Genomic DNA, 20513 nt, shown 5'->3' on the forward strand with positions numbered 1-20513 from the left:
TGTCAGAAAAACAGTACTGCCGGCTTCAAATCCGGTATAAGGGTAATCCGGTATAAGTTTATGGTTGAAAAATGATTCTCTCCAGTCTCAACTTCTTGCTATAAACTAATCATTTTTTATTTTTATTTTTTTTCCATATTGTAATTTTTATTTTATTACAGACTTTATTTTTAGGGTTTTCTGGTCTGTAGGTTTTGGAAAAATATTAGTTTGAAAATATCTTGCTTTAAATTTAACAATTTCTTAATTCAAAATATTCACTTTTTCAAGGGAGATTACTCTTAAAACTTTATCTTAAATGGTCTGATTTTTTTTTTTTTTTTTTTTTTAACAAGCGTTATACACACAATGCACTATACAAATATATCGATAATCACGTCTATAGTATTTTGTTTGCGTTTTATTTTATTTCTACCCATGCTAAAGTTTTTGAAAAATTCAATTTTTCTAATAAAAATTCTTGAACCAATTCCAAATTTAATTTTCTTAGTATTTGAAATCTAAATAACTATACTTCTAAATAAATATACCTTAATTTATATTTTATTTCACTTCTATTATATATTTTTCACGTATTATGCTTGCACACGCATGCATATTTTTATGCCAATGTATATGGTGTGTATACGCATGCGTATATCTAAGATGTTATGCACATAACTTAAATATTTTTAAATATTTTTTTCTTGAGAAACTAATATTTCATAAAAACGTGTTCATTATTCTATTAGATTTTATTTTAAACTAGCGGGGGTACCCGGCGTTGCCCGAGTGTTTGTTTCCGGGACGGGGGGGTGGAGTTTTAAAAAATGTTATGGTAGGTAAGTAGGAAGGATCAAACCCGGAGTCATGAGTAAAAGTAGGAAAATAAAGTGAAAAAAAAAAACAAAAAAAACATCTGCAACGTTAACAGTTCAGCCACCAAGAAAAGTCCATTCCAGTTGTTTAGGGGGGGGAAAAAAAAAAAAAAAAAAAAAAAAAGACTACGGTAGGTCGGCGCGAACGTGAAAATATGTGAATTGTCCAGCACGCTAACCACTACGCCACAGAGCACTGCAGCTTAGTTTAGTGATTTTAAATAACTTCACATGAAAGAACTACGAAGCCAAACCGGTGTTCTCTTCTCAACTGTTCCTTGTGAACGATCCCCAAACGGTGTTAAGTGGTGGCAGGGGGAAGAGGAATTTATTAGAGAGAAAATATTTTACCACTTCCATTGATCTTAACCGATTTTGGCCGTGACTTCTCAGCAGAAAAAATATAGAAATCTAAGATTATCGAGGTATTTGAGAAATAATAAGCCTATAACACACCTCAGATATTGTTCTGCCGTTTGTGCATATATTTGCATGAAATATCTTGATTTTTAATCCTATTAATGTCAAAATCAGACTGGGAGAAAAAAAATGAGTTCATTTTATTTATATAGAGATAAAAAAAATTAAATTTTTACTTGGAAATTTTTAATATTATAAAATTAACTTAAAATAGAATTAAAATTTATGTTAATTTGTAATTATGAATGCAAATAATATCAATTTTATTCTAGCTACTTCAACAAACTGATAAAGACCTTCACTTCAAGTAGAGGATGGAACATCCTACTGGACGCCAAGCATTCACCTGATTTATATATTTCAATCAAGATATCACTTTAAGATTCTGACTGTCCCTTTAAGTGCAATTGCTTGAATTTCTCTTGCGCTTGGTTCACCAGGTATGTTTTGCCAGGTAGTTTTTTAAATTGTTTCATGAGTCCAGTTGCTCCTATAATCACTGGAATGATAAATCTTTCTAAAATTCCAGTTTCTTTTCATTTACTGCAGAACACCTTAATATTTTATTTTTTTCTCAGCTCTGTTTGACCCAGCATCATTGGGGGTACTAACTTCTATTAAGGTTGCTTTCTTGTATCGCTGTCAGGTTTAATAGCTTGGTAGTTAAGGTACTCAGTGGATCGTCTTTGACTTATTACTAGGGCTATGACAAGAGAATATTCTTATTTTGACTCCAGTATATATCAGTTAATGTCTAATGTTTTTAGATAGTTAAATCGAGAACCACATCACTGTCAAACCGTGTCGGATATGTACTCGAGTCAAAACAAAACGAATATCCTTGTCATAACACTACTTATTACCAACTGTTCTTTCTGGTAAGTTCCTAGGACTTGCTGCTACATTCAGTATTCAACTTTTTACCAATTGTCCGCTGGTGATATTTACACACTCTGTTGTATTGTATAGTTGCCGTCCTCCAGCAGAACCTTACAGTTGAATTTCTGACGGTTCACACTATTTCTGTGTGGCAGAACCTACACTTGTTATTACTAAGACGACTCATCTTTGTAAAAGCATTGTTCAACAAGCTTTTATCTACCACTCTCGTGATCATAGTGGAGCCAGTCTGTAGAGCTTTCTTTTTATATAGTCCCAAGTGAATTGATACAGAAATTACTTGGCACACTTGGCCTATTCCAGGTTTTTTTTTTTTTCTCTTTACAGTAGAAGTTCTTGATGTATTTTTGGCGACTCTTTTGGGATATTTCCGTAGCTGACTTTTTTCTAATGGTTTCGTTTGTAAGACCGTCTTGTCCAAAATGCTTGTTTGGTTTGGTGATAGAGGTTGTTCTGCTGGCTCTTGTTTCATGATGTTGATGCATGATTTTGAGGTTTGGATTTTGGGAGTTCATCACAAGATGTTTAGTAAATATAATACTAAAAACTCCAATTATTTTTATTATATAAATTATATTCATTTACTATGTACTATATATGGCATAATCGCATTGACACCCCGGTTTCTGTTGGATCACCGAAGTTAAGCAACGTTGGTCAGTACTAAATGGGTGACCATCTGGGACTTCCAGTATCTGTATGCGCTCTCTGCTTATCTTGACAGTTTCCAGTCGTCCTGGACTTCTCCTTGCCACTAGACTCAAGCAGTGTAAGTCCGGTGTGGTCAGGAATTGTGCGACCATTACCACACAATTATGTGTGCAGCTTCCCTTACAGGGGGTATCCTTTGTCTTTGGAGAGTGAACGGAGGTATCATTTACTATATTTTATCTGTTTTTAATTTCTGTTTGCATGGTGAGAATTGTATATGGAGTTTTTAAATATTTCTATGCATTTTCTGTTGATTGGGTTTCCCAGTTCATTAGCAGTATGTTCTTATATTGAATTTTATAATTGTGTACTTTGCTTGGGTTCTTTCCAACACCACACACACTAATATATATATATATATATATATATATACACACACATTAGGGGTGTACAGATTAATCAGTAGGTAGTTGATTGATGTGCAGATTAATTACTTTTCTCTTTTCTAAACTTAAATCTATTCATCATTGCCAAGTGACTCATCAGATAGCTTTGACACCTTAACATAATAACTGTTAATTTAACTTAACATTTAAGTGTCTGCCCACTATTATTCATTAAATAAGATACAATTTCCAATACTTAAATGAATATAATTAAACAATTAGATAAAAGATCACAAACCAACTACAAAGTAAATCGTAAATAATTGAGCTGAAGTTCTGCACCTGCTGCTCTACTTCCTCTTTTTTTTGCCTGCTCTCTTTCTTCGGTATTTAAAGTTGAATACTTTTAAGTTGTAGAAACCTTAGTTTCTCCCTTCTCAGGACACAGCCTGTTCCCTGTAGGTTCATACACATTACTGCCTGTACTAAAGAGCCTCTCCACAGATGAAGGTGGTGCACTTAAATATTTTGAAGCCGGTTTACTCAGCAGGGGTAAGGTCCCTTGTATCTTCTTCCACCACTGAAGAAATGGATCATCTTTTGTGATTAGTAAAGTTACATAATGATCAAATTCTTTTGTACACTTAAGCATAAGGGCATTTACTCCTTTTGAGTTTAGATTGTGATTATTGTATTTCTGTTGCAGTTTCCAGGTTTAATTAACTCTGCTTCTACCTGCTCTGTTTTGATTTGTTAGTGTAGGCTTATTTGAAGCTAATTCATCATTATAAAATAGTTTTACTTTCATTTGGATCTTCTTGGCGCTCAGCAGTTTAAAGAAACGTATCGTGCTGATTCTGCTTCATTATCAGATAGATCTAAGAATCCAGTTAAATGTTTTCCATGTCATTATTTTAAAATTGGAAAATCTTATGAAAACCTTGTTTCCATTGAATTATTCAACAGTGGTAAGGATTCTACTAATGTCAGAAATATCAATGAGATTAGCCAGCTTTTGTAAGAAATAATCTCAAAGCTAAAATTTTAGGTATTATCATGGATATGGTTGATTTTGTGACTTTTCAGGTGATTTCTTCAAATGTACTCTGTAATTGGACAATTTTTGAACAAGTCTCCATTGGTAAATTAAGGTAGGAATCTTATCAACAGCATACATTACAAGAGCTTTTTGTTTTTCTAAATTTCTTTTTAGCATATAATGTTGAATTCTGTGGTCACATCTTGAATGAGTTTTTTTTTTCAGATAACGTTGATCCTGTATTTTAGTTAATTTGCTAATTGCTAATGGAGAGTGATGAAAGTGAGGCTACATTTCTGTTACTTGTAATGATTCTTAACAGCCTTTTGAAAAAAAAATGTTATTTATTGCGTCACAATATATGTATGAAGCATGATAGTGATTCTAAACCACATTTCCTGACACCAGCAACCATATTTGTTTCTGAATCCTGCAAGAATAAAAACTTTCTGAATTTTATACTCCTCCATAACATTGTAATTCTTCACTTATTCTTGCACCTGTATGCAACCAGGAAATGGAACAACTCTAAACACAGCTCTGTACTGTTCAAACTCCATTGAAAGTTAATGGCCTGTCAAACTTAGAAAGGGAGCATTATTTGTACAAGCTATCCAAATGTCTAGTCAAAGAAATGCTAATTTCAAGAGATGATTTTATTTCTGTAAATATATCTAGAATTTATTTGTTTTATATTTTTCAGTGAAGTACTTTTTTGATGGAATACTGTAATTTAGACAACGTTTTGCAAAGTTAAATCCAATGTTACAGAATATGGTTGAATAGCAATCATTTCTTTTATTGGATAATGGATCTTCTGTGACCTGTGGTCATTAATATCTCAAACTTTCTTTTTGGCCGATATTGATACTATAGTAGTTTGGTGTTTCACTGGAGGGTCGTAGTTGCTGTCACTTGTTCCTGGAATGTCTGTCCTTGAATATTCATTGTGCTTCCTTTTTATTTTATTTGCAACTTTTGCTTCTTTTGGATGAACATTTCTAAGATGGTTTAACATTAATTGTAATAGTTTTGCTGATTTGCCACCCTTTTTATGTGATGGTTTGACATAACTTGCAGGCAGCTCCATTCTTGGGATTGACATCAAAATACTTTCAGCAGAAACTGGTTGCCATAATGGTTGAAGGTTGTCAATATTAATGAACGTTTTACATATTAGATATCCGGCATAAGTAATTTAAATGAGTAATTTATCTCAAAATATACATTATCTAAACCATAAAAATATATATTTAATGATAGCTAGTCCAAAAATGAGGAACAAGAGTATTACTAAAAAATGGTTTATTTTCGGTTTGCACATCATCACCATTTACTGTACAATTCCTAAACATGAAAACTGAAAGATGGAGTAATCATTTTCTTTGACAGTGATTTAAAGTAAAAAAAAAAAAAGTTAATTTGATAGGAAGTGAAAGGAAGGAAAATTTCCATATGCTTGCATCTATTTTCCTCAAATTCAGTGCAGTTGTAAAAGTCTACATGTAAACAGCATGTCGTGCTTGTTGATGGTATGGTGTTCATCACGGCTCTTCATTGCGAGTGAAACCGTCACATTTGCAAGTGATTTTTCAAAGTGGCAACTAGAAATAATGAAACACTTATCTTTTGGCGATTGTATTTCTTTCACTGATAATCTTCCAAAGCTCACTACTGAATAAAAAATCTTTTCAACTTTGTTCTGTTCGTTTTATTAAAAAAAAAAATTATTTAAACAAAAGTTTAATAGAACAATACTTTTTTTTTTTTTTTTTTTTTTTTTTTTTTTAACAAAGGCTGTTTAAAAAAAATATCTGAAGAAATTAGAATCAACATAAAATTTGTTTATTTAGAATTACTTATTAAAAAAACAAATCTTTATGATGTAGATACAAGGGGGCGGGAAGCAAATTGCAAGGCCTTCTCTACCCTACCATAAATTCAGAAAATAAACCTTTGATCAATTCAATAAGGAAATGTTTCCGTTCTGTTTTTGCTTTCTCCTTTCTATATGGATTGATATGTTAAACTTTACAGATTGAGACATTTTTTTAAACTTCAGATTTAGCTGTCAGTCATTTTATATGAATACTGATACAATACTTGCCCCCATGATATAAGCAATAAATAGAGTATTAGTTTTAAATTTTTTCTTTTAGGGGGATATGGGTTTTGGTGACATCCTTTTTTAAATAAAGCTTAATAGGAATAATGTATATATCTCCTAGGTTAGAATATTTCAGGAGTCAATAGTTTAGGATTTTATTAAATACATAAATACTGATGCTCATGTGCACCGATGATTTTCAAAATGGATTGATATAACTGAAAATTTGATTTAGTTTCTTTTTTTTTTTTTTTTTTTTTTAAATAAGCTAGTTATTGGAGGATGGGTGCGCCCTTAGATAATTTACAAAAATGTGCCTATATTACTAGGTTGCTGCGAATATATATTCTAAAGTTTATATTGATCAGATCTGGAAATTGAATTTATAACGAAATGGATCTGTAAAATTTTTTTTAATATTGGTTTGGAATCTAGCAAAATTACTTGTATATAATAGGGCCAGGATTTTTTTTTTTTTTTTTTTTTTTTTTAAATCTAATTTTTTGCAAGTTTTGGTTTCTCTGATCTTGGTTAGTCTGAAATTGTAACCTCCCTATTTAGCTACAAAGCATGCGACTTTGGTCAAGACCTTTAAACACACAAATCAAAAATGAAAACATTTGCAATTTTTCATTTGTCAACAATGTAAAGCTGATATTTTAACATAACTTAAGCTAGATATAAAAAATTAAAGATGTTAATCTTTGAAGACCTTGATTCCTAAGAATCTGCGAAAATTTTTATCAAAGTATACTTATTCTTTAGCAGAACTGCTCCCCTTTGCCTATGACAGATAAAAGGTTATAATTTCAAATCATTTTTATATAGATAGTATTTCTAAATTGGTTCAATTCATGTGACCTGATAGTGGGTAAGCAGTCGTTTCAAACACTGGGCTGACTTAATTGACCTCTGACCATTGTGGTAGATGACCAGAATTTTCTCGTTTTTGAATGAGGACAAATAATCTAAAGGATATGTAGTCATCCAAACTACATCTACAACTATTCAGTGTAGCTAGACATAGCAAGCAAAACTTTAAAGTCAACCCCGAAATCTCATCTAAATTTGATCAGTTGTCCAATGAATTTTCACTGTCAACAAACCCTGCATTGACAGAAGTATAATGCTATACTAATTTTCTAATTTTTGTGGGGGTAGCATTTAAACTCAAAGTAAATGGAGAACTTGATCCTGGAGACTTCTGGATTTTAAAACTTTGACATTTTTGGATGGTTATGGAATTTTTATTTTTTTACATGAGAATTGATAATTTGAACTGTTTTCGTGGATGTTCTTACAAAAACCCATGGCACAAAACTTCTGAAGTTAAAGGTTCAATGCTTGGTACAGGCAATGCAAAGAATATAATTAGAAATTATGACCTAGCTGGTCATGGCTGATGGAATGAGAGAAGACTACTCCTGTGGATTAAATAAAGAGTTCAGTTCAAAATTCCATGTAGATTCCAGAGTTCAATAATGTGCATCTGAAGGTCGGAGATTACATCGTCCAAAACAATGAACGGTAGTCGGTAATTCAACCTTTTGAACAGGTCTTAATTTGTCCTTTAAAAGTAGTAAAAAAAAAAAGTCTTCACATTTAATGATGGATAGGGTTGTGACTATTTCTCTTTGGTCAACCAGCCAAATTTTAGATCTTCACATAGTAAGACCCTAATTACCCCCACCCCTCAAGTTGGTCATATTTTCAATCTAGTTAGTTACTGTACAGACTAGTTTTCAGAAATTGTTTTCGAGTTATCAGTGTTTCCATGACATAACTTTAGAAATATTCATACAAAATGGAGAAGGCCGAGAAGGTTGTAGGCCCATTCATACAACTGACAAACAAGAGCAAAATCTGTTATGCGACTGAATTCTGGCCTTTATATTATAAAAAATGGTGCATGTCTGGTAAATAATCTGACTACTTTATTCGACACCCAGAATCCAAGTGTGGTATTGGTTCTAGCATCCATCCTTCCAGGCATTACCTTTTGGAGGCAGTAAAGTTTTTTTTTTGTTTTTTTTTTTTAGTTAAATTTTTAAAAATTTAATACTAATTAGTTACCACTTATCCTAGAATGATTTTTCGTTTTTTGATAAGGGTTAATGTGCCTGAGTGCTGATAAAATAATGCAATTTCCTCATCCCTTTTTTAGGGACGAAACAGCTGTTTTCTGATTATAAACTAACCTTGTCTAATTTTATTGGAGGCAGGTAAAAAAAATCTTATGTGAGGATGCTTTCAAAAAGATTAAACCCTACTAAAACTTAAAATTTGAATTTTTATTCAAACTAGAATGTTTGTCCTAGGATGGGTAAAATTAATTTTTGGATTAGCAGTTTTGCATTAATTTTATGTCCCATTATGAAGGTTAAAATAAAAATGTTATTAAACTTTGTCTAAACACCTTCTAATTTTAATCAAAATCTGTTGCATGACTGATTCTTGAATGCATAAAATTTAAGGCTTAAAAATTAAAATGGAATCTTGCTTAATGTCGAATGACTATGGATCAAATTCAATCCAAATCTGAAATGTGAATTTTAAAATGCTTTCTGAAAATACATTTAATAGTTTATTGACTATTGAAATGTTATTTAGAAACTCATTCTTAACAGGGAAGGACTTTAACTATTCAATAATTTCACCTCACAATAAACAAGATGCTGTAAAAATTAAATTTTAAAATGAAAATCTTGCAGATGTATCGAACATTTAAAATACCTCAAAGAAACTGAAATTTGTCTAAATTTCATGAAATTTAAAGGTACCTGAATTTTATGAAGATTTCTGCCTTTTTTTTTTTTTTTTTTTTTTTTTTTTTTTTTTTTTTTTTGTTTAACCCTCACTTATGCCAAGCAGTTGTGTTCCAAAATTTATGATCAGTTTATTATTTTAGGATTATGTATAAGCTTGTATATAAGGATGTCTGGCGTTGCCCGGTCATAAAATACACTTGAATATTTTAATTTATGCAGCTTTTGTATTATAGAACCAATACTCATCAGTATTTGTGCATTGCATGGATGTGCGTGCGAGCAGTGGTGTGATGGAGGAAGGGTGGACTTGCCGCAGGGAAGTGTTAGGTGGGAAAAGAGAAAAAAAGATGGCGCCTGGTGTTTTATAAACTGGTCTCGTGAGATCACGAGAAAACAAAGGGCACACATGCAAATGAGATGGGGTGAAAAACTGCATAAAAAGCAAGCTTGAGTGAGAGGAAGGGACAGTGTCGTTTACAGTCACGAGGTTATTGTGTTACTATTGCGAGCATTGGTGACTATTGAGGTTGAATTCGATACAAGCTATTGCTGTGAAAAATGACCGACTCAAAGTTTGATGGGTCCACATCTGTCATTGAGAGGGTAGAGTTGACCTGCAATCTCTGTGAGGTAAAGAGTGCACACTGTGATTTCCCCTGAGATTGGCTGAGGGCGCTCTGAGTGTGTATCAGCAACTTAGTGCAACCGAGAAGGCTGATGTGACCGCTATAAAAAATGCACTGTACAAGGCATTTGCAATGGATCCTTGCATGGCTTATGAAAGATTCACCTCCAGGAAGCTCATGCCGGGAGAAACCGTGGATGTGTTCTTTGCGGAATTGAGACTTTCTGTGCTGTTTGGCAATGGAGTGTCGGAGAGGACATTGTGGCCGGCCTTCCCACCTGTGTTCAGCAATTGTTGAGAGCCTCTATCAGTGTGTCCGCAACGCATATGGAGCACTTGATGGAACGCACCCGGTCTATCATCAGAGATGAGGACCTGGGGGAACCAGTTGTGATGGCTACAAAGACAGCCCAGAAGGAGGCCAGGGAGATTCCCAGTCTGAGCCTCGCAACTAATGAAAGATGTTACCAATGTGGCCGGCGAGGTCACTTTGCGAGAAGCTGCACTGACAAAGGGCAGGGGGGGGGGGACTGCACTGTTTCCAATGTGGTGGCATAGGGCACCTAGCCCAAAACTGTGTGGGGAAAACGCGTCAGGGGGTAGGATGTCTGCTCCCTAGACAAGATCTAAGTGACACGCAACCTACGATAACTGTGTACGCGAACCGAGTGCCCTGCTCAGCTCTTCTCGACTCGGGCTGTTCACATTCCATCATGAGTGCCAGATTGTCGGACCTGGACTAAAAGGAACATTAGTCACCACAATAGGCAGCGAGACACAAGCATGCTGTGGAGCTGGAACCGTGAAGGTCCACACACTCTGGTGTAGCCACAGAAATTAATGTGTTGGTGACGCGAGGGGATTTGCTGGGCTACGATGCTATCAAGACCCTGGGGGAGTGATCATTGAAAGAGACGGAAAGTGGACCGAGGGAAGGGCACCAACCGAATTAAAGAATCACATTGCAGAATACCCTATACCTGACGAGGCTTGTGATGAGCTTGAGGTGTGGATCCGAGATACATGGCTAATCCCCTACCCCGAGAAGCTTGGTCCGCCCAAGGGTCTGATACCCTTAATGGCGGTTATCCAGCATAAGTCAAAAGTAAGATCGGTGCTGGATTATCGTGAGCTCAACCAATACATTGAGGCTTACGCTGCTGATGCTGACGTGTGTGCCAGCAAACTGAGGGAATGTGTCAATATTAGACCTGCGGAAGGCCTATTTACAGGTGCGAGTAGATGAGACGCTGTGGCTGTTCCAGACAGTGTGGTTTCGGGGTCAGAGGTACTAACATGACTCTGCTTTGGTCTGGATGTGGCACCACAGATCATGAAGACCATTGTGAATGCGGTGTTGTCTCAAGAAAAAACCATTGAGGACGCAACATCAGCCTACATTGACAATGTGTACATCAATGAGGACATAAAATCTGCATCGTGTGTTGGGGAAAATTGGCTCAGTTTGATCTGCAGTGCAAGAATCCTGAACGTCTGAGGGCTGGAGCACGCGTATTGGGATTGGACGTCTGTGAGGAAGACGGCACCCTACGATGGAGGTGTGACAGTGGAATTTCAGGCATCTCTGATGTTGTTACAAGGCAGACCGTTTTTTTCCTGGTGTGGGGAAACTTGTTGGGAACTTACCAGCCTGTGGCTGGCTCCGTGTGGGTGTGATCAAATGCAGAGCGAATTTGGTACCCGCAGGTTGGGACGATGTGCTTGATGATGCTCTTCTAATTCTGATGGAAATTGAGACCCTGGAGAGAGTCAACAAGGAGGATCCTGCCCATGGAAAATGGTGTTATGTAAACCACGTAAATATATGGGTTGACGCTAGTTTATTGGCATTGGGAGTCGCATTAGAGCAAGGAGGGAATGTGTTTGAAGATGCATGTTGGCTGCGACCCGTGAGTGATGCTCAGCACATCAGCTTAGCTAAGCTGGACGCTGTTATAAAGAGAATAAATCTCTCACTGCAATGGCAATCGAAGAAACTGCACCTGTACACGGATTCTCTCTGCATCTACCACTGGGTGTCTGACACGCTTTCAGGACGGACACGAATCCACACTAAGGCAGCCAGCGAAATGTTTATCCAGTGAAGGTTAGACATACTGAAGAGTCTGGTCTCTGAGTATGGACTATCAGTGGGGGTAACGCTGGTAACATCACATTGTAATCGTGCCGACCAATTAACCCGTGTACCTCACAGATGGTATAGAGCCGTGAAGATGGGTGTGGAGCACACTGCTTGATCTTGCGCAGTTGCAATTGGCGTGATTAGCCCATGTCAAATACAGAAGATTCATGCACAGAGCGGACATCCAGGTGTCAAGAATAGTGTATTTTGCGAGGCTTGTGGACCCAGCAGTGACAAAGGCAGATGTCAAGCAAATTGTCAGGCACTGTGAGGTGTGTCAGTCTATTGATCTTGCACCAGAGCAATGGCGAAAAGGACGATTGGATGTTAAGGTGTGACAGCGGGTGGCGATGGACATTACCCATTAGTTTCTAACTCTTATCGATTGTGGACCCACACGTTTTGCGGTATGGCGACATATGATTAGACAGGACTCGGCAAGTGTTGTTCGCATCTTGTCATCCATCTTTTTTGAGCAGGGGTGTGCTGGAAGAGATCTTGACAGATAACAATGCTGCTTTTTGTAGCTAACAAGTTCGGCAACTGTTAGATGAATGTTAGACTATGGCTGCGATGCGCTCATGTGCCATCAGGGAATGGCATCGCTGAGAGGAGTCATTGTAGCATTAAGAGAATTGCTGCCTGAAAGCAATGTACCATTACAGAGACCACGTATTGGTATAACATTACACCAAAGGATGGGAAATTATCTACAACAGTGCCGACTAATGCCATATACACATATCGTGTTAGACTAAAAGGAACTGATGCTGCACAGCTAGTCAACCAGAAAAGCCAAATATAAGGTAGGGGATCCAGTTTGGGTGAGACCACCTGGAAACCAGTGCAGCACCAAATTCAAGTGAGGACGAATCTCTGGGGTGATCAGCCAGCAGTCGGCCTTAGTTGACGGAACCCCGCGCCATGTGTGCGATCTTTGCCCGGCTTCTGAGGTGCATCATACAACTACAGAGGAGAGCAATGAATCCTCAAGTCATGAGCTACTGATGAACGAAATCAACAGACCAGAGAGTCATGATTATAGTTCACCTGATGCGGCGGAAACAGAATCAGAACCAGACCCGAAACCAGAATCTGAATCGGAACCTATGAATGTGCCTCTTCGCAGAAGTAAGCGGACTAGGAGACCAACCTTGCAGTGCACTCTGTGTGATCATCAGATCAGGGAGGAGTGTAATACTGACCAGAGTAGCAAGCGTCCGCGTATTTGTGCATTGCGTGGATGTGCGTGTTAGCGGTGGCGTGACGGAGGAAGGGTGGACTTGCCATAGGGAAGTGTTAGGTGGGAAAAGAGAAAAAAAAGATGGCGCCTGGTGTTTTATAAACTGGTCTCGTGAGATCATGAGAAAACAGAGGGCACACATGCAAATGAGACAGGGTGAAAAACTGCATAAAAAGCAAGATTGGGTGAGAGGAAGGGACAGTGTCGTTTACAGTCACGAGGTTATTGTCACTATTGCGAGCGTTGGTGACGATTGAGGTTGAATTTGATACATACTCCATTGATTTATTATATTGTACCCAATAGTCGTGATTTCAAAAGTTAAAGACTTGGGTGCTATCGGCTAGACTCGAAACAAAAACCTAGTGTTCAGACTGGGTCATTAAGTTTGTTAAAAATGTTGAAATTTGAGACTGACAAATTCACTTAGTATAATATATATTAGGTACGGATAATAATGGCAGAAAACTGATAGGGGAACATAGTTTTGAAAGTCGATTTATTATAAGTTTTTTGTAAGTTTCCGACTACTTTTTGATTGTATTTGAAAGATTAAAGACTGAAGTTAATTTCCAGAAAAGAATTATTTGTACACATGAAAATAGTTATAATGAAAAATGTTTTCAGACATTCGGAAACTGACAAGTTCAGCTAAATTTTGAAGTTATATAAATTCATTGTAAAAATACCTTGAAAGATAAATATTAGTTTTCTGGGTCTATTTCAAAGATAATTAGTTAAGTCCTAAGATATTAAATTAAAAGATATACCTTGTTTGTACAAAAACTTAGCTTAATTAGCCTCCAAAAGTGAGATCCTGACTTTGCACAAACAAGAACAAAGCCAGTCGTCTAAGAATGTGTTCTACAAAAGTCCAAGATATCAAAGTCAAAAGGCTGTCTGAAAATGACCTCGGGTAGTTGGTTCTCCCCAGTCGTACATTCATATCGTGAACCTTTGTATAATTTCTACCATTTTTTTATGTGCGACTGTGAGGAATAATACCCCATTATACCACAAATATTGTAACATCAGTGTTTCTGCTTTTAATTTTTTATCTTTCAAGAAATTATGCTAAAAGTTACACGTTCATTTAAGCAAGGAAAATATTAGAACCTTACAAAAATTATGCGAAACATGTAATCTAAAGAAAATGTTTTGCAATTTTAATATTTTGTGTGAAAATCTTAAACGGTGCTTAATTCAATGATAATATCGTTAGTTTGAGAAATTAATTTTTCTTTGAGTTATATCGAATTCATTAATACGGACTTTTAGGCTTTTTCGTATTAATTTTTCTTTTTATTGTTACAGTTTACGATGCTTTATTTTCATAAAACAAAAATAAACTCCTTTTATTTTTTTAACTACTGAAAACCATAACTTAAATTTTTTTTTTTTAAACAAAATACATTTCCACTAAAATTCAAATAAAAATGGGGTCATGTATATTCCGTGATGATTATTTGATGAAATACTGAAAATTTCATTAAAATTCAATAATTTCCTGATTTTTGAATTTTTAAGTAAAGGGTCAAAATGTTTATACATTTTGGGCATTAACTATTCAATTAACAATGATTATTTGAAATTTTTTACTCCTTTCTAGCTTGTAAATTCTTTGTACGTTGGGCACACACACACACACACTCTAATTACATTTGTCCCACATAGTTTTTAAACATTTTTTTCTTTTGTATATAAAATGTATTTTGTAGAAGTAACTAGAAATCTCTACTTGAATTTCCTGGGTGTGTTTTATAAATTCTTAAAGTCACCATGGTATGGATGGTCGACTTTCTAAGTCTCATGAATAGCTTTTTGTAAATAAAAAAAAAAAAAAAAATCCTGTCTAATTAGCTCTCTAACATGACTTTAGCTTATAGTGAAATTTTCTTTACATAGAAATTTGAAGAATTTGTGTGTAAAAGAAAATTGCGCGACTTGAACGTAAGATTAAATTTTGTGAGCAAACTTTTCTTGGTACTTCTGCAGTTACGAACAGTGCTTAAATAACATCAACCCATTCTTAACATGGGGAGGAGGCTTTAAGTATACTTTCACCTAACAATTTAATAAACGGGATACCGTAAAAATTGAATTCATAAAATCCTATCTAAAAATAACCCAATCCATGGGCTGCAAAAGTACTGATATTTTTCTTTAATCCACTAGTTTGTAATTTGGTGTTGCTAGGGAACGAAAGGGGAACCCTCTCCTCCACCTATTTTCTTGTCCAATAGGAACTTTGACTCCATGATATTATTGGATATATCCAAAATATATTTTCGAAAATCCCGGTTTGGAGAGTAGACTAGTGATTTCATAATAAAGTCCCCTCCCTTAATACCTATTGTAACACCACCCCTCCCACCCATCACCAGTAAAACGATTATACCTTAAAAAGTGAATGGATAAGTTGTTTGATCTTTAGCATAGGGCTGTGTTTTCATCACTCTCTCAGCACAAATCACGATTTATAAACTTTAAATCCCATATCCAGCAAACTCTGCCATAGTTATATTTTGCACCAACCTCATTAAGAATTATTTTAGCGTCTCGCCTACATTTAGATTACAGCTCTTTCAATAACTAAGTTTCAAACGCTTTTTTTTTTTTTTTTCTACTAAAGAGTAAGTATATGAATATAGGATTTCGTTTTATGGTAAACGTACTCTAAACAAAATAACCTTCTGGTGTTAAGGTGCGAATGGGATAACATTCACTGAAGTTAGTGGGAGGGAAAGAAGCCGATTCGCGGCCACTCCTAAGTGCTACAAAAATGTTGGTCATCTAACTTCTCTGTGATGACTACTGCATCCTAGTCATAGACACTGGGCTATTTTTATATAATTTTTTAAAATACTTTTTTACTGGGCTATTTTTATATAATTTTTTAAAATACTTTTTTTTTTCTCTAATCTTTATAACCCACCATTACAAAGACTCCATACTTTGTTACCGCTTTCTCTTCATTATTTTAAGTTTCTCCGTACCTTCGCCTTTCTCTAAAATTATTCTCATGTTTATGGGGGAAAATGTGCTTGTTATATTTCACCTTTTATTTATACCAATCCTTTAATTTATGAAACTATGGAATTAAAAAGATATATATAATTATTTTTTTACTATAATAATTAAATTAAATATAATAATTAAATAATTATGGGTTTGTATTACTGTACACAAATTCGAAAAAGTTGTCAAAAACAAATATATAACAAATGTTATTAAAGGCAAGATAAGTTACTTTTCTACCTAACTGGATAATTTTTCGTGTTTTTATTTAATGACATGTTTATTCAGCTCGAAAAACATACTGTTTACTGATGTATTGGAAAATTCAAAATGGCGCCCGCCCGACTCTCGTTAACACGGTAAGTTTGGGAAAAGGTGCTATAAATATAAAACTAGACAAAATACTGTTAGAAACTCGCTCAATATATGTTACCGTGACATAGGTTGACATATATTCGGTGGGGTTTTAATAGTATTTTTTCTAGCTTATTATTTATAACACCTTTTCCCAAACTTACCGTGTTAAAAAGACAGTCGGGCGCCATCTTGAATTTTCCAATACATCGGTAAACATTGTATGTTTTGGGGTCTGAATAAACATGCTACATTGACTAAAAACACGAAAAATATATCCAGTTTGGTAGAAAAGTAACTCCTGTTGCCTTTGATAACATTTATTTGTTATATATTTGTTTTTTGACAACTTTTTCGAATCTGTGTACGTAGGCACCGCCAAAAATGGCCGCAAAATCAAGTTGTTGTTGTTTTTTAAAACTAAATTACATTTATTAAAATCCATTATTTCTGAGTAACTTTTTTTTTTCCAGAAAGATAAAACCCTGAATTTTATCATATAGAAAACAGAATAATGTAAAACTTTTTCTATTTTTAATTCAATTTTAAATGTTAAATTTTCCCAAAAAGTTAACAATTGACATTTTTTGTCTTGCACAAAAAACGTACTTAAATATTAAAAAAAAAAAGGGGGTTTTTGAAATAATTTATTTATTTATTTGTCTAACTAAGATTTAGGATGATTTTCTAAGAGAATATGCAAAATATTATAATATAAGTACCTGAATTTCAAATAATTCCACTTATTCATATAGGTAACCAGATATTTCGCGTCGACGTAGAGTTCAGATCGACTCTGTTTACGTTTTCTTTTGATAAGAAAACTATGGAAGACCAAACAGGCCAAAACAACTTATTTTTCAGTGACGAAAATTTCAATGTATTATTAAGCTGAGGCTGGCCAGTACCAGATGGGTGACCATTTGTATGAGTTTGGTTTTTAATGTGTATGTGTGTGGGGGTCAGGCTCCCCAAAATGGGGGAGGGGGCAATTTAAACCAGAATAAAAAAAAAAAAAATTATTTCAGCGCGTTTGGTCCACCGTAGTCGAAAGGCGGCAAACGTTTTCAAACGAGATCGAAAAAAAAAATGATGCTATTTTTAACACAAAGGGCACAATATTTATCGATTTTTTTTTTTTGTATCGATTATTCAAAGCATGCTCTGTTTAATAATGGTCATGCATTATTCGGCTCGCTAAAAAAAAATTGTTTATTTATCAAAAATTTTAAAATGGCTTTTTTCGTATAAATATTAAAATTTTTTTTTTGTTTTGCTTAACTTAAATTATTTTACTTAACATATTCACCGAATTTCACACTTCCAAACTCAAAAGCGGGATAATTAAACACAATCGAAGTTCTGATATTCAGACGTCAAAATAAGGTATGCAAACAATTTTTTTTTTTTTTTTTTTAATCTATAATTCTGTCCCTTACAACAACACAATATGTTTTGTTCAGTTTCAGATGATTATTGTAAGCATATTTGTTCCCACTTCAAAACAAGGGGGGGGGGGTTGTAAGCAAAAAAAAAATATATATATAAATATCGTTTATGAAAAATAAGTACACTGTTATAAAGTTCATTCTTCTCCTAATAATCGCTGAAATTTCGTATTGATCGGATAATTACCTGATTTTTGGTAGATTTTTAAAAAGACGGTCCGTCAAAAAGTACTGACCTGCCCCCCCCCCCCAGTTTTGGCGGTGCCTAGTGTACAGTAATACAAACCCTGTTAAAACGTTCGGTTCTTGAAAGCCAGTTTCGTAGCACAAAAATAACCATATAATTGTCATTTTTTTTATTTTAATCTTTTACGCCCGGACTCCTCAGTAGAATAGGAACTCATCAACTTTAAAAGGAATATGTGTATGACTTATATAAATCCGAAAAAATTGGAAGAGTAGTGGCAATTGTGAAATTTGAAAAATCAGATGGCGTAAATATCAACTCTTTCAAATCCCCCCCCCCCGGATTTATGTAATCATGCTCATATTCCATTTTTAAAGTTGATGAGTTCCTATTGTTCTGAGTTGGGCGGATAAGATTAAAAAAAAATTGACATAGTACATGAATGGTTTTGTGCTACGAATTTGGTGCTGGTAAGAATTGAACATTTACACATGCTGAAAGATATAAACGGTAAGATGGACAACATCTTGAAATTTGGAATATAAACTTGACATTTATTTGTATATGCTCTGTAGTTACATCAAGCTTCCTAAATTAAAGGATTAGTATAAAGGGTGGAATATAATTAACCATATCTTTCCTCCTAAACATATTCTAATTCACTTCAAAAAATTTTTGTCTGGCATCTGGGGGGCGTCTCCAGTATAGTTATTTTTGCTGCTTATCTGATGAGGGAGGGGGGAGGGCATAAGTGCAGCAAGTTCACTAGAGCTGATTCTGTTGAGCTTCATGCTATAATGCATTGATGATAGATGTATACAGTGACCTAATGCGGACCTATTAGGTCACTGTATACATTAGCTTAGACTCTGTGTACCTTGTCCGAGAAGGGAAACTAGTGGTTGTTGCACCAGCCCAGGCATGGTAACAATATTTTATGTATGGGCAAATGGTGGCTTTGTAGAAATGGAGGATATTGGTAGGTGTGAGAAGTTTTCTAGCTTGGTAGAGGGAGCCCAGCATCCTTGCCCCAGACTTGACAGTATTTTTTATATCTCATTTTTTTACTTGCCAATCTTTGGCAGATGCGTTTGCATATTGCAGGATGGGTACTGGTAATTGGTAAGATTTTTAAGTTTTTATCTTGGTAACATTAATATAATTTCAAAATTAATAAAATGCCTTTTGGTCTCTTAAGAAATGGTTACTTCCTACAACTGCCTGTGTAGTCCTACAATCCAGCAAGCGTTGCACTATCATCAACCAAACCTATTCTTGTTGAACTGTCCTCTTAATCAAATTCTGTCCAGATTCAATCATCTGTAATCCTGAAGGTGTTTATCGCCTGACACACTCTTTAACTATTATCAAGTGGCCTTTGGGCCTTGCTGAGTGGTTAATTGTTAGTAAATAAATTAAAACGCACCCAAAAAAAACTGACTTGACATTTCTTGGGTCTAGAACGACTGGTAACCATGCCAAGATCAGCAGTGAAAGTCTTTTTGACTGGGAGAAAGGTGTGGTACCTGTTCTAATATGATGCTTCATTTTTAAATTTTTTTATTTTAGACTAATGTAATTTGTTTCAACGCAGAGTGCTTTTTTGGATTTTTTCCACATTAAAAACAAACAAAAAACGACTTTTTGTATAATACTACCCTCGTGGGGAGGCTCGTAAATAAGGATTGGTATTTACGAGTCCCCCCCCTCCTATATGCACAACCAACGTTTCAATCTTCACTCGGAAAGATGGATGTATAACTTTCTCACATGAAATTGATGCTAGAGCCTCCACCTGGGCATGCCGAACCCGATATGTCTGTATTTTATACTTATAAAATGTTACATTTCTATTTGTTTCGGTATTTACTCGAATAGTGATGCTTAGAAATCTACCGTTTCAGGCTTTACATTCTGAGTTTCTTGCTAAAGGGTTCCCTACCGAGAAATTTCGAGAGGGCTGCTCAGCCAATTTTTATAGGTCAGTGCACTTCACCTAGTGCACTGGCTTAAATGTCTGACCTTGTGTCAAATCTCATGCAGAGGTAAATACATACTTCAATAATGCTCAATGCAAGAGTAGAGCTTGGTATTATAAAAAAATACTTTATTGCAAATGTGCTTGAATCAAAATAATTAGCCTGATTTCCCATAAGAATGACACGCGTTTCTGTGTAAAAATACTTGCCACAAGCACTTTTTAATTGCTAAATATGGACTTAACAGTAGTGTAAACTAGACTCTCAAGCCTTGATTGTGCAACTATTCTAGGAGGAAAACTTTAAGATAACAAATGTCTTATCACATTATTTCCAGTAGTCCTGCCAGTTTGAGATGCGGTCAGTGCTTGCACAACCCTTCCTTCAT

General features: G+C 35.1%; 1 protein-coding gene across 4 annotated transcripts in view; it reads left to right on the forward strand.

Annotated features, from left to right (window-relative positions):
- LOC145260529 (ras-like GTP-binding protein RHO) overlaps nt 1-20513 on the forward strand; it is a 218445-nt gene that overhangs the window by 136182 nt on the left and 61750 nt on the right. The window lies entirely within an intron of this gene.

The sequence above is a fragment of the Euprymna scolopes genome, chromosome 36 (assembly GCF_053919585.1).
Source record: "Euprymna scolopes isolate OS-2025 chromosome 36, ASM5391958v1, whole genome shotgun sequence".
NCBI lineage: Eukaryota > Metazoa > Mollusca > Cephalopoda > Sepiida > Sepiolidae > Euprymna > Euprymna scolopes.